The 12371-nt window shown below is 39.6% G+C and overlaps 1 long non-coding RNA gene across 1 annotated transcript in view; it reads left to right on the top strand.

Annotated features, from left to right (window-relative positions):
* Positions 1-11273, top strand: part of LOC138687815 (uncharacterized) — a 49420-nt gene extending 38147 nt beyond the window's left edge. Inside the window, exons 7-8 of the long non-coding RNA XR_011326952.1 lie at positions 9907-10140; positions 11170-11273. This is a non-coding gene — a long non-coding RNA (uncharacterized lncRNA). The remainder of the gene's footprint in view (positions 1-9906; positions 10141-11169) is intronic.
* The last annotated feature ends 1098 nt before the right edge of the window (positions 11274-12371 follow it).

A 12371-nucleotide genomic window follows, 5' to 3' on the forward strand; every position in this document is an offset into this window, starting at 1 on the left:
ATTAAGAAGGCCACTGGGGATGTCATTTGGACATAGCGGGCAAAGAGCACTTCTTTATTCTTTCTCTTTTTTACACCCAGACTTCACCAAAAATCAATAAATCTGTTCTTTGCTTATTTTCAGAACTTTACTTCAATATAAGCAAGGACTTTCCTTCCAGCTACAAACTCCAGTAGCACCAAGTCAGGGATTTTTTTTGTGTGTGTGTGTGTGTATTTTTTTATTTTCCTTTCTCTGTTCCAATTTGAGAAATAATTGGAAATAATATCCACCGTTTCTTCTTTTCCCTGCTAAAGATTTTTTAGAAGAAAGACCTTGATCTGCTGACTCTTTTCATGATTCAGCACTTGATTTTTCTCTCCTTGCTGTCATTTTACTGCTAATGATTTTACATGATGAGGTAATGAAATGATGTATTTCTTTGTTTCTCAGTCAACAAAGTTTTCGCCGTATTGAATTAGGTTTTGCTATTTTCTGTGTCAAGGCACTATTAGTGACACTGCTGTTGATAATTCTTTAACTATGAAACCATCACTCTTCGATTTTAGGCATAGCAGCATTTCTGTGTTGGGGAACCAGGTATGTATTCTGGGATGGCACCAAGCCCATGCTTGAACGTTGTGAGATTATTTTTGGAAAGAAACCTTTTTTAATGTACTCTTTCTCTGGAATAAGAAAACAAAGATAAATTAAGGGATGAGTGAACTCTGTAACCCAGTGACCAAACCAAGTGGCAGTGGGCTTAAGTATGGAGCCTGGATGTTAAGAAACCTGCAAGAAATGCAGGTAAATTGTCACGGGAGGGCTATTCACTGAGCAGATGATGACAGAGAACAAAGGTAGAAATGGAGTTGATGTGGACAAAGATAAAAGCACTGTAGAGATGGTCCACCAAAAAAAAAAAAGAAGGAACAGTTTAGAAGGAAAAATTTAGGAATAAATCTTGAAGACAGAAAGCTCTTGGTCAAAACTAGTGGAGGGAGCTAGTGGTAGTAATTTCATTTAACAGATCTCTTAACAGAGTTCCTCACAGTGAGCTTTAATAGATACACTAAATCTTGTCCTTTTGGCTATGAGAAGTCAAAATGGAAACAGTTCCCGAAAACAGGAGTGTCTCATCCTCTGACCAAAAAGTCTGGTCACATAATGCAGTCCATTGAAGGCTCAAGTCCTGGAAGTCTCAGAGCTGAGATGACATTTAATATTTTGACCTTTAAGAAAGTTAATGACTAGTTAGGCAAACGCATCTTTTCTACTGTGTGATTATATTGTCCTCAAGCAATTTAGGAGCTTTGTTTAAATAAGAAGCCTAAGATTTGTCTCAAGTAATTTAGTGGAGCTCTGTTAAAGTCAGCAAAGCTGCACTGGTTGAAACCCACTGCAGACCCAGCCTGAAACCATCAGCCAGGGAGGAGAACTCAGCCAGGAGAGACCTTGCTGAATTCCTATAAGTATAATATTTGGGTACTTAGGAAATACCACAGTATGAAGATTCCTTTTCTGTGTTGAGTCGGGCTTTAACTGCAGAGACGGGAAGATGCACAGAATTAAAAAGAGTGAGGAGAGTGTCCTATAAACCCCAGGAAGCCAGGGAGTGGGAAGTGTTGGTTGGGTCATGTTTCACTGAGGCAATTGGGCATTTTTTGGCTGTCTCACTCTAATAGCAAGTGAAGAACGTTGTTATTATATATTCTTCAAATGACCTGTGAGAATTTTTTAAGGTTCAAAGCTTTCCATCACCCAAAGATCTCACAGGTAACCTTGTGGTAGGGGAAATGTGCTGAAAGTTCAGCCAAGCTCCTCTTGCAGTAAATGGCAGAACCGCTTTGCTGAGAAGCTATGGCCAGTTGTGCTGGCTTGAGTTTGAATGGTTTAATTGGCACTTTGCCTATTTTAAATCATCAGCAAGATGCTCCAAGCAGGACAGTTAGGATGAGGAAACTTTCTCACCCCACCATGGCTGACGTGGATTATGGATGTTATTTCCGTAAGGGAAGTGTACGGGAGGATCCATGTGGCTGGATTCCCCAGGAGGTGTTAGGAAGATGTTAGGATGCAGAGAGCAGAGCCAATGCTATCCAAAAGGAGGTCAGTAAATAAGTAGGAAAGGGGATGCTTCCTTAAGAGGGGATTTCCATGTGATTTGTAGATATGGAACAGGCCTTATGATAATACAGGCTAATTTCTAAAGTGGCTTTAAATTAGCACGATTTTTGGTTTTGGAGGTTTTTTTCCTCTTTTTTTGTCTCTGCAATGTACAAGGTTCAAGTTTTGGGTTCCTCTCACAACCTGGCAAGGCTCATGCATTTTCAAGTGCTCGTGCAGCAGTACTTGCTGCTTCATTGAAAATAATAGTACCGTGCTAAACAGCATCATCTTGGGATCACTTATGGGATTTAGTGGTGTTTAAAGGGTGAAGGCTAGGATACTGTAAAGTGAGAACCTCCAGTGCAAAGAAAATATTGTGCATTTCCTATAAACCCCTGAAATAGTTGTATTTCATTTAAGTGATTGAAATGTATGTGGAAAAAAAAAAATACCAGCAAAATTTTATTTACTGACTAGATTATAATGACTGGGTAAGATTTTTTGAGACTGTTGGGTGAAGAGGTAGATTTTGTGGCTGCTTAATCTCCAGAGCTGAAAATATTTCTTCACTTGAGCGAGGAAACTTGTTATGCCACCGAGTAGTTATTCATTGTATGGATTAGTTTTGAGCTAAAGCAAGATCTTTTATTTTTGATATTTAAATGGAAAGAAAAAATAAATAGCATGTCCTTTTCAAAGCAAACATTTCAAAATGACTAGTCAATACCAACTATTAAAAAAAAAAGAAAAAGATAGGTCCCTTAGCTGGAGTCCCACATCATTAAACTCCAAGGGAGTTGTGTTGCAGACATTGCAGAGCCAGATCGTATGCTTATACACCTGTCACAGCAAAAGATCCGAGTAAACCAATCACTTCTAAAACTGCTGTCTAAATGTCATTATGATCACCGAGTTATTTGTTTTAGCTTTTTGGTAACATTAAAGTTTGTGCTCGTTTACATTTTTCTATTTGCTTTGGAAGGGGCATTTTTGACTAATTAGATTTTGGAGTTAGCATCCATGGTATGGGTAAATATAGCAGGGTCCCAAGTAAGCCCAGTATAGAGCCATTGTCCTGCCAGTGTTGCGATGCGCATTTCCACTTCGTTCTTCTGCAGGCTTTGATGAACTCTCTAATGCACACACGGTACTTACCTCAAACCAAAGAGATACAGCTGTGGAAAGAGAAATATCAAATGATTCAACAACACTTGTTTCTTACCTGGACTTTACTTGCCGGTTCAGCTAAACCAATAAAAGCTGATTTCAAATCCCAGACATTTATCTGTCCAAAGGTACAGCATGTTGAACAAAAGGTATGAAATAAATTAAATAATGCATTACAAAACTGTAAAGTCTCCTTAAGAAAAAAAGTGATTACAGAACTGTTCTTGTTCTATTAGCCACATTAACCTTTCAGAGAAACGTTTTGCCAAAATGTTTCACTTAGGTGCATAGTGATCTTTTTTTCTAAATATAATTTGAAACTGGTCCTTCTGTACTATGGAGTTTGCTACTATATAGACAGAAATTGTGACTTCTGTCATGAGAAGAATGAAGGCCTCTGAAAGCTTGTCTATGACCTTCTTAAGATGAAATATGTCCAAACCTAAAATTCAATAACAAAGAGTGTGGAAGCGATTTAGAGTATTTGAAAAGTCCGTGAATAAAAACAAGGTCCCACCTCTCAAACTTCACCAGTCCTTTGTGTGTGTGGGTATCCAATTCTACACGGGTAACCGGGCTCTTAAGACTGAAATATGAGCAGGAGAAAACCACGTACTTAAACAAATATCTTGACCTAAAAAACATTTGAAGAGGATGAGCACTCACTTGAAACATGCTATCTAGCTCTTTGCTTCATCTTGAGCTGGGAATCTTGTTTTTCCTCTGAAGCTTCTAAACCCAGCCTTGGTCTTGTCAGTAAGTCAGTATGACAGTAACACTTCTGCAGGCTCAGCAGATGTGGCCATCTTCTGCTCGCCTTGCACCGCTCATAGCAACCGAGCATTTCCGATGGGAAGAAATCTCAGTAACTCTATGAATTAGAAAGCTGCTTACGATGTCAAGTCTGTAGAAAATAAATGTCATGAATTTGCCACATAATCTGCTCATAGGTTCCTATTGTAAAGGAACAGCATGGTGTTGCCTAAACCAAGTATGAATTCAAACTACAGCAGGAAATGCATAAATACTCTCAGGATGTACTTTAAAAATAACGCGGGTATTTTTTTTGCTAGGATTCTTGGAAATTTCAGCATTAACAGGGCATGCGGATAGGGACAGATGAAGCACCGGGGATGCAAGCTCCCTCATTCTGTTTTGCCAGACTGGTTCTCTTTTTAACCGTGCATGCAACCACAGGTATGAACACATTTTTCTGTGGGTTCCCCAGTGTCAATAGTTGAGCACATTAGTGTCACTTGTGGCTGCAGCATCCCTGGTGCGGGCGCCTGTCTAATGGACAGTGGTGGGAGCCGGCAGACATAAAACCCCTAAGCTGGAGCCCATCAGGCAGCGAGCGTCGGATGTGTCAGCTCCTGCTTCTTTGCAGAAAATGTTTCTTATCGTCTCCAGCCTCATTGCTCCCAGTGAGTGTGCATGCCAGCTTTAGTGCCTGCTCCACTTATTTCAGGTATTTTCATGTCAACATCCCGATAACAGTCTAAAGCCTTATTTTTTGCTGACAGTGGTAGGAAATATTCTTTGTCTTTGACCAAATCCTGACTTGCTTCATTCTTGTTCAGGCAAAACTCTGGTTGGAACATCCCTGACTGGAACAAAGAATGCTAGAGTCAGCCTTATTGCATATTAACACTGCAAAAAAATTAGAACTGTGAAGTTTTTAATAATCTGACCCATCATCGGTCTCTAAGGAACAAGAGGAATCCATGTCTTAGAATTTTTAAAGACCTAATAAATAATTTGCCATAACCACAGGGTACCATGGCATAATGGAGCTAAGGTAATATTTAATTTGCTTATTTACAACATTAAGTAAAATACTCTGTTTCTTTTTTTATAGGTATATATTTTAGTATTTATTGTGATAAATATTTGAAATCTCACTGCTTGGTTCTTAATAGACATTCTTGGTGTGTTTTGGAGCCTCACATGGTTAAAATTATTCCATTATGCTATTAAAGCATAGAAAGTGCAACATGCCATACACCTCAAGGCATTTCTCAGTTCATTTTTATCTTTTTGAATACCTGTAGCTTCCTTTCTGCACTAACATTTTACTGCAAGCATTCTCTCGTATCTGCCAGTTAACTTTCCCTGGAAGCCCAGTGGCCTTCCCTGCTCTGGTGGTCACTCATCTCGCCCCTCTCAGATCTCAGAAGGGGGTGGCAAGCAACACAGTGAATGAAATATCAAGCAAATTCACATCAAATGGCAGCGTGACACCCCCAGGTAATAAACAGGCATCAGGTGTAAAAGCATTCTGCCCCGTAACTTGTCATTCTCCTCGGCGTTCGCGTGAGTCCCTTGCACTGATTGTGCCAAGGTGCCTACTTTGTCTGTGCGCATATTCAAGCCTGACTAATTTGGAGCAGCTCTGTGCTATCCCTTACCAGATCCCTGATGTTATGATTCTTAATTAGAAATGCAACACTAGGTAGATGGTGGTCGGGGGAAAGGAGAGGGGAAGAAACAAACGGCAGAGTAACTGTTTTGTTGATGCCTGTAGTCTCGGCTAAAATACAGCTCCTGCTGCATTTCTTCCAGCAGCACAAGCTGAATCTTTTCCCTCATTTGATACAGTGACCTCTCAAGTGCATCATTGCCCTGAGGGCTGAGGGCAGTCCAGCAACTGTTAAACCCCTTGGGTTGATAATCTTCTCCCACATTTGCCCTTAACACCAGACATACCACCATTAGCTACAGCTCCACTGGTGCTCATTAGAGCCGATCAATATAGACTAACATAAAGAATGCTGCTGCGCCTTCTGTTATTTTTCAGTTACTGCAGATTTACAGACTTTCACCTACAATACAAGGCTTTGCTGCTGTACTATGTAAAAAAGAGGATTTGAGACCAAAAAAAAACCCAGACAGTTTTTATTAGATGCCTAAACGTTATTTATCTTGCTGCTCAAAACACCTTGTTACTAGAAAGTGTGCTGAAGGTGTTGTGTACAAAATTCTCTTTGGTTTAAGTTACCGTAAAATTGCAACTTTTACAAATCACAGCGGATGCATTGATAAACAAAATCAGGCACATTTTAATATGAAAGAGTGTTTGAGCCTGTAAAGCCTATGCAAATGCTTTCATGAACTTGGCCTGATATTTTCAAGTCCACTGACTGAGTCTGTGCTCTTTGCGGTTGGATAGCGATTGTGCGGCCAGTTGAAGGTCTATATGTTGAAGGCATATATGTAGAGTGGCTACAGCACTGCATACTACCACCAGCAGGTGTTGCCAAAGATCATAGCAAGAACGGAAACAACAATTAACAAATATACCATTCTTTTTCCACATTTTATCCCAAAGAGTCTTTCAAATGATTCACATACCACTGATGGCAATATGAAACAACTAACAAACTAGCTATGTGAAAAGGTACAAAAATCATCTAACATCTATTAGGCATTTTGCAAGGAATAATACACAAATACTCAATTTAGTGGGAAGAATAATTTTTTTTTACTTTTCATTTACATTTGGAGAAAAAGAAGGTCAAAAAACTTCGAAGAATTTACCAAAGGGCAATGTGATGCAACTATAAAAGTTGGGATTTGTCATGCTTTGTTTAGTCAGTTCAATCATTCAAACTTTATAGTACTGTTTAGGATATAAAGCAAGAAAAATATAGCATCCAGCCAACTTCAGGAAAATTATAGCAAGATAGGAAACAAACATTTTATTCAGTATAAAGACAGTTATTACTTATAATAGATAAACCTAGCCTTCCCAAGCAATAGGATCGTTAAATGGGCATATGGAACATAAAAATACTGGCAGCATGTTGAATTCCAGTGGATCAAGAGTAAAAAAGCCTCATCTACACCAAGCCTCTCCATATTACTAGGATTTAAGGCCTCCTGTACCTTACTCAAGATGGTGGCTTAAAGAGTTCAACGTCAATTGCTGAATGAAAAGGAATTTCGAACTGTCTATTTGAGCTAAAGAAGTAGTATATGGTAAATTTTACCTGTTTTCATCAGGTACATCATTCAACAGTTTAACTTTTTTCATAGTTCTCCAGTGCTATAGGCGATTAAATACTTCTGTTGAATCACTTATTTATTCAAGACCTTTCTGAAGAGCTGAAAGGGTATGAGAATTTCATTTGTGAAACTAGGGATTTCTCAAAGTCCATTAAAGCACCTTTACTTATAGAACGACACAACTTCTCCAGATGCGTCCTTTGCTTTAGTGGACCTATTTGCATCTTAGGTATTACTTAGTGTGAGTAATGTGGTAGGACTGAGCTCTTGATGATAGGCTGATTAATGAAATCCGTTCTGCTGGGTGAACATAATGGAAAATGTGATTCTGTTGGCTTCTAAAGTCTGAAATTCATCTCCATGCAAACGACACACATTTTATGTATGTCATAAGACTTCTACTATCCTTCTGCTTAGAGGGGGATTTCATCCGGTGAATGGAAGGGTGGTTGTTACATCCCTTAATGTCATTAAAATGTACCCAGTACATAAGCAGTGTACCCATCGCTTGTGACATTGCCTCAAATTTGAATCTTCCCTTCAAGAAGAACTTGGACAAACTTGAGGAAAAACAACCAGTGAATCAGACCTAAAAACCCCTTTTTGAACCAGCACACTTTTTAGGGGGAAAAAAAAAAGTTTGGTTTTAAGACGTTCAGTGAAGAAGACTGGCAAAATCACTTGGTGTATAACTTACTGAGTTAAAAAATGGCAGCTAATCTCTAATTTGCACCTTTCTCACTCGGTTTGCTGTTGTCAGTCATCCTTATTCGTAGTCTGCTAAATTAATGAGCTGTATGATCTGAGCTCCCCCGATTATTTCCATGCAACTGTAAATCTTACCCTTAAACTTCTGGTCAATTGGCTATGAGTTCCTTACTTCTCCCATGATGAAGACAGAAAAAAGCCATATTTTCCAAATCGTGCTTCATTTCTGTAGTTCTTTTCTGAATTCCCTCCAACTTTTCCAACATTCACATTTCAAAGCATAGGATCCGAGAGGGAGCACATATCTCAGCAATGGGTTCACAAATCTTGCTGACAGCAGTAATAATTCCTCACCACGCCCCCTCGATAGTCCATAATTTTCAATAATATCACAATATGGAGCTAACAGTGACTATCCAGTTGAGAGTAATATAGTGTATGTTTTGATCAACAGGGAAAGGTTTTCAGGAACTTTCTCTTGTCAAAGCTGGATATATATTCCAAGCCCTAATTATTGACCAAGTTGGCACTTCATGCAACAATGTCTTTGGTTGTAAATTAGCTGGTTTTAATGGTCTGCAGCAACGCTTTCAATATCCTCTTTAGTGCCAAGTTTGAATGATGGAACTTGCTATATATGCTGACACTTTTTATTCTTAAACACCTAACGTGCAATATGTTCCCGTGAGTTTTAAAGGGTAAGATAAAATGTCAAAATTGTTCAAAAGTATCATGTATATTTTTTACTCAGAAAGTTACATACTCAAAACTCTAATCAGTCCACCTGGATTTATGAAATCCCTTGTTATCATAGCGGTGTGAAAACTGGACTACAGATAAAGAAAATGGTATTTTTATAGAATGGTCCTTTGAGATGGGACTGCTCCTCTGTTGTCAATGTAGGCCAAAGTGCCAGTGGGAAGTGCAGTACATGACCTTAGTCAATTAGCAGGGTCTCCTTAATCTCTTGGGATTACTTTGATCTGCAATATCAAGTCTAACACCTTAATGAAATTTTACAGATAGTCACAGAAGACATCCATGTAGCGAAAAAACAATTTCATTTTATACCTAAACTCCTAACACATGCTTAATAAATCCCCAGAAGGTAAATAATAACTATAACCATATTCAAGATAAATTTCTCTTTTTTTTTTTTTCACACTGTGTTTATGGCTGAGAAAAACAAGATTATAATAGACGGGACTTTGCTTGTGAAAACTGAGAACAGATCAAGCTGCTGCTTCACATTTTTCTTGTGGAAAACATGTTATTTGTCGCTGTTACATTTTAAATCTCCTGAAATAAGGGTGGTGTGCCAAATCTTAATTGTATTTGTTGTGTGAGTATATTTCAGACATATGAAATTTCCATAGCATATCACTATCCTCATTTGTGTATTCAACCCTGCTCATTTTAAAATTTATGCTCATTCAAATCTTGTTTGTCGCTCCGGTCTAAACAGTTTTGGTGGAGTTAATTGGACAACCTGGCCCATTTCTGACATAATTACTAAGTAACTGCATGACAAAAAATTTTTGATCATGTGTTGAATTTGTTTGCTGTTATCTTCTCTGCTTATTCAGACCATTTCACCTGAAGGTCTTGCAGGGCCCAGCTTACAGAAATGCAGAAGCACTTTAATGGAAATATTTTTTTTTTCTGGGAAAAGGCTCCAGGATTCCCTGCCCAGAAGTGAAAACACTGCATGGATTTGCACTGCCTTGAGAAGAAGGGAGGGAGCAAAGGATGGGGTTTAATTAGGCCACAGCTTTATTAACTCAATTTGTCTGGGAATTACGCAGTGATAATTCACACCGTGGCCGCTTCCTTCCTTGCTGATGGTGCATGCTGCCACTGACCCCATGCTTCTGGGTGCCCCTCGGGGGTGGGTGGTGAATCCCAAATTTTGACCTTCTCCTTTCTTGCCTCCTCCAGCCTCGTTGGCCATGGAGACCCAGGAGGGTCCCCTCTGCTGTCCCCCAGCAGCTTGTCGGAGCATCCTGCAGTCCATCCTGGGAGAAGGTCCTGCCTCTGCCCTGATCTCCAGCTTCCTTGCAAAATCCCAATTCCAGCTGGGAACTAAATAATTGTTTTGGATGCCTGACAGTGAAAAACCAGAGCAGACACCACTCCAGCCACTGCCAGGCACCTTGGCTGTGATTTGGGGAGGTACCCAGGGGTTTTCTGGGGGGACCTACTGCCCTGTGCGATGGTGATGGTGGTGGGGTCCTCTCTGCCCTTGGCAGGGCCAACCTGAGTGGGAAGGGGCTCGGGCAGAAGGGAGAGGGTATCTATCCTCCCCGCAGGCATGCAGGGGTGGTGGCCCCATTGAAGTTAATTGGATGGCTCCTATGACGAAAACAAAGTGGACGGGGTCATTTCTGCTGCAGCCACCAAACCGCCACGTGAAAAGTGCCATGTTTTATTCTCTGCTGCTGTCACTCGCGGCGCAATCCCTCCGCTTATCTAAGACATTTCACCCAAATCTCTTTTTCTTGGGGTCTGATCTGCAGTCCCGAGGCAAAATGCAGACTGGCTTTAAGGGGGAATGTTGCCCGAGTGAGGGCTCCAGCATTCACCGCTGCAGCTCGAGAACATGCAACGTCTTTCCTGATGCTCTACATACAGAACATATCTATCCATAATTAGATATGATTAGAGGAACCAGATATGTTCAAGAGCCCTCTTTTATAAATTGCTTTTTGCAGTCAAATTAAGTTTTATTGCCGAGTGCCTTGTGGTTTACGCCGACTCTGATTTGCACAGTTTTATACCGTTGTTTTGCTTGTTGTACTCATATGGCTATATAGCAAAACTAAATCAGCTCTCCCCGTAGGCCCAACAAGTGAGCTTTCCAGTGTGTAGAATTCAATGGACAATCCCCATAACATTTTCTGGTTTTTAATGCATTCAGTAACTGTAAAAACCTCTTAAAATTGAACAAGGTTATAAAACTTGGCTCTATACAGATTCCCCTAATTAACATATGACAGATACATGCAGTCATTCCACTGTGCTCTCCTCCGGTAACTGCTTAACATAACTATAAAACGGCTTCCACGAGGTATTGCAGGCACCGGCTTTGTCTTCGCACACATCTGTTGCATTTTTTAAAGGAAAAATAAAGTTTTAATTTTTAAAATCTCAATTTTAATAATGCATGAAAAAATGGAAAAATTCTGCTTTATTTTCATCCAGGTCTCATCTTACGTCCCTGTCAGCATTGCCAAGTGGTCCCCAAAGAACTTTCTGTCCCCTACATCATTCCAAGCGTGGCGACACGCTCCCGGTGACCAAGGTGAGCAGTGCCAAATCCTGGCACCGACGGGTCGGTCCTTGCTGCGGTTTACGGCAGCATCGAGATGGCTGCAAGCGCGTGCGTTTGTGGGATGTGGGTCTGGCTAGGAGGTTGTTTCTGAGGGTTAGTAGAAGAATATGGTATAATGCTCTTCAAATATTTGAACTGTTGGGCAAAACTCAAAAAAACCCCAGTCATTTAATGTCAATGGGAAGTCCTCAAAAGCAAAATTACAAAAATATCAAAACCACGGAAGCCATGCACACATTTAAGTGAATTAGGTGAGTTAGGATTGCAAACGCAATTCACGTTTTTTTCCTAAGCAAACAATCCTTTCATTAACTATTAATAGAATATTTGGTTTTCAGTTATTGACCTGTAGCTGAAATATGGTAATTAAAGCATTTTTCACAACTGTTCATAGGTCTTTCAAAATGAATTAATTTTTAACCTTTTTGGTCTTCATTTTCCACAAATATCCCTGCAAGCCAACCTCTAAGAGGAATTCTCGTCAACATAGGGATTTGAAATGGGTGTTCAAGAATGTGTGAAAAAGTAAATAGCGACTATCTAAGTAAGAATTTTGTTATTTTTAGCTGATTTAACTATTACAGTTTGATAATTTCAATTGTTTTAACCCGTCAATGCTTTTATTTTTAATCAGGTGCATCATAAATCTATCTTGCTGATATGATTTGCCTTGTATTTCTAGGCTTCAAATGAGTATTTGGCCACATGCGAGGTCTCCCAAACATAGAGACGGAGAATATTCTTCCTCCAGATTTTTACATTTGAACAGGCAGTGTAGGGAAAGGGTGGGAGAGGGAGGAAATAGCACCGTCCCCATTTTAATGGCAGAGAATTGAATGTTTTAAAGATTAAGTAATTTATGCCAAAAAAATTTAAACGAGATTTTTGAATCCCTGTTCATTTTTTTAACCTTAAGGTTACGCTTCAGAAGTGATTTGGCTGATAGCATCCTTAAAATAGGTTACGAAGAAGTATAATATTTTCTCTAGAATTTGCTATTTTGTTCCATGAAAAGTAGCACCTGATCCCCATGCTGTACAGCAGTAACATCAGTTTTCTGCATGTCGTAGCC

This window comes from Haliaeetus albicilla, chromosome 11 (assembly GCF_947461875.1).
Source record: "Haliaeetus albicilla chromosome 11, bHalAlb1.1, whole genome shotgun sequence".
Lineage (NCBI taxonomy): Eukaryota > Metazoa > Chordata > Aves > Accipitriformes > Accipitridae > Haliaeetus > Haliaeetus albicilla.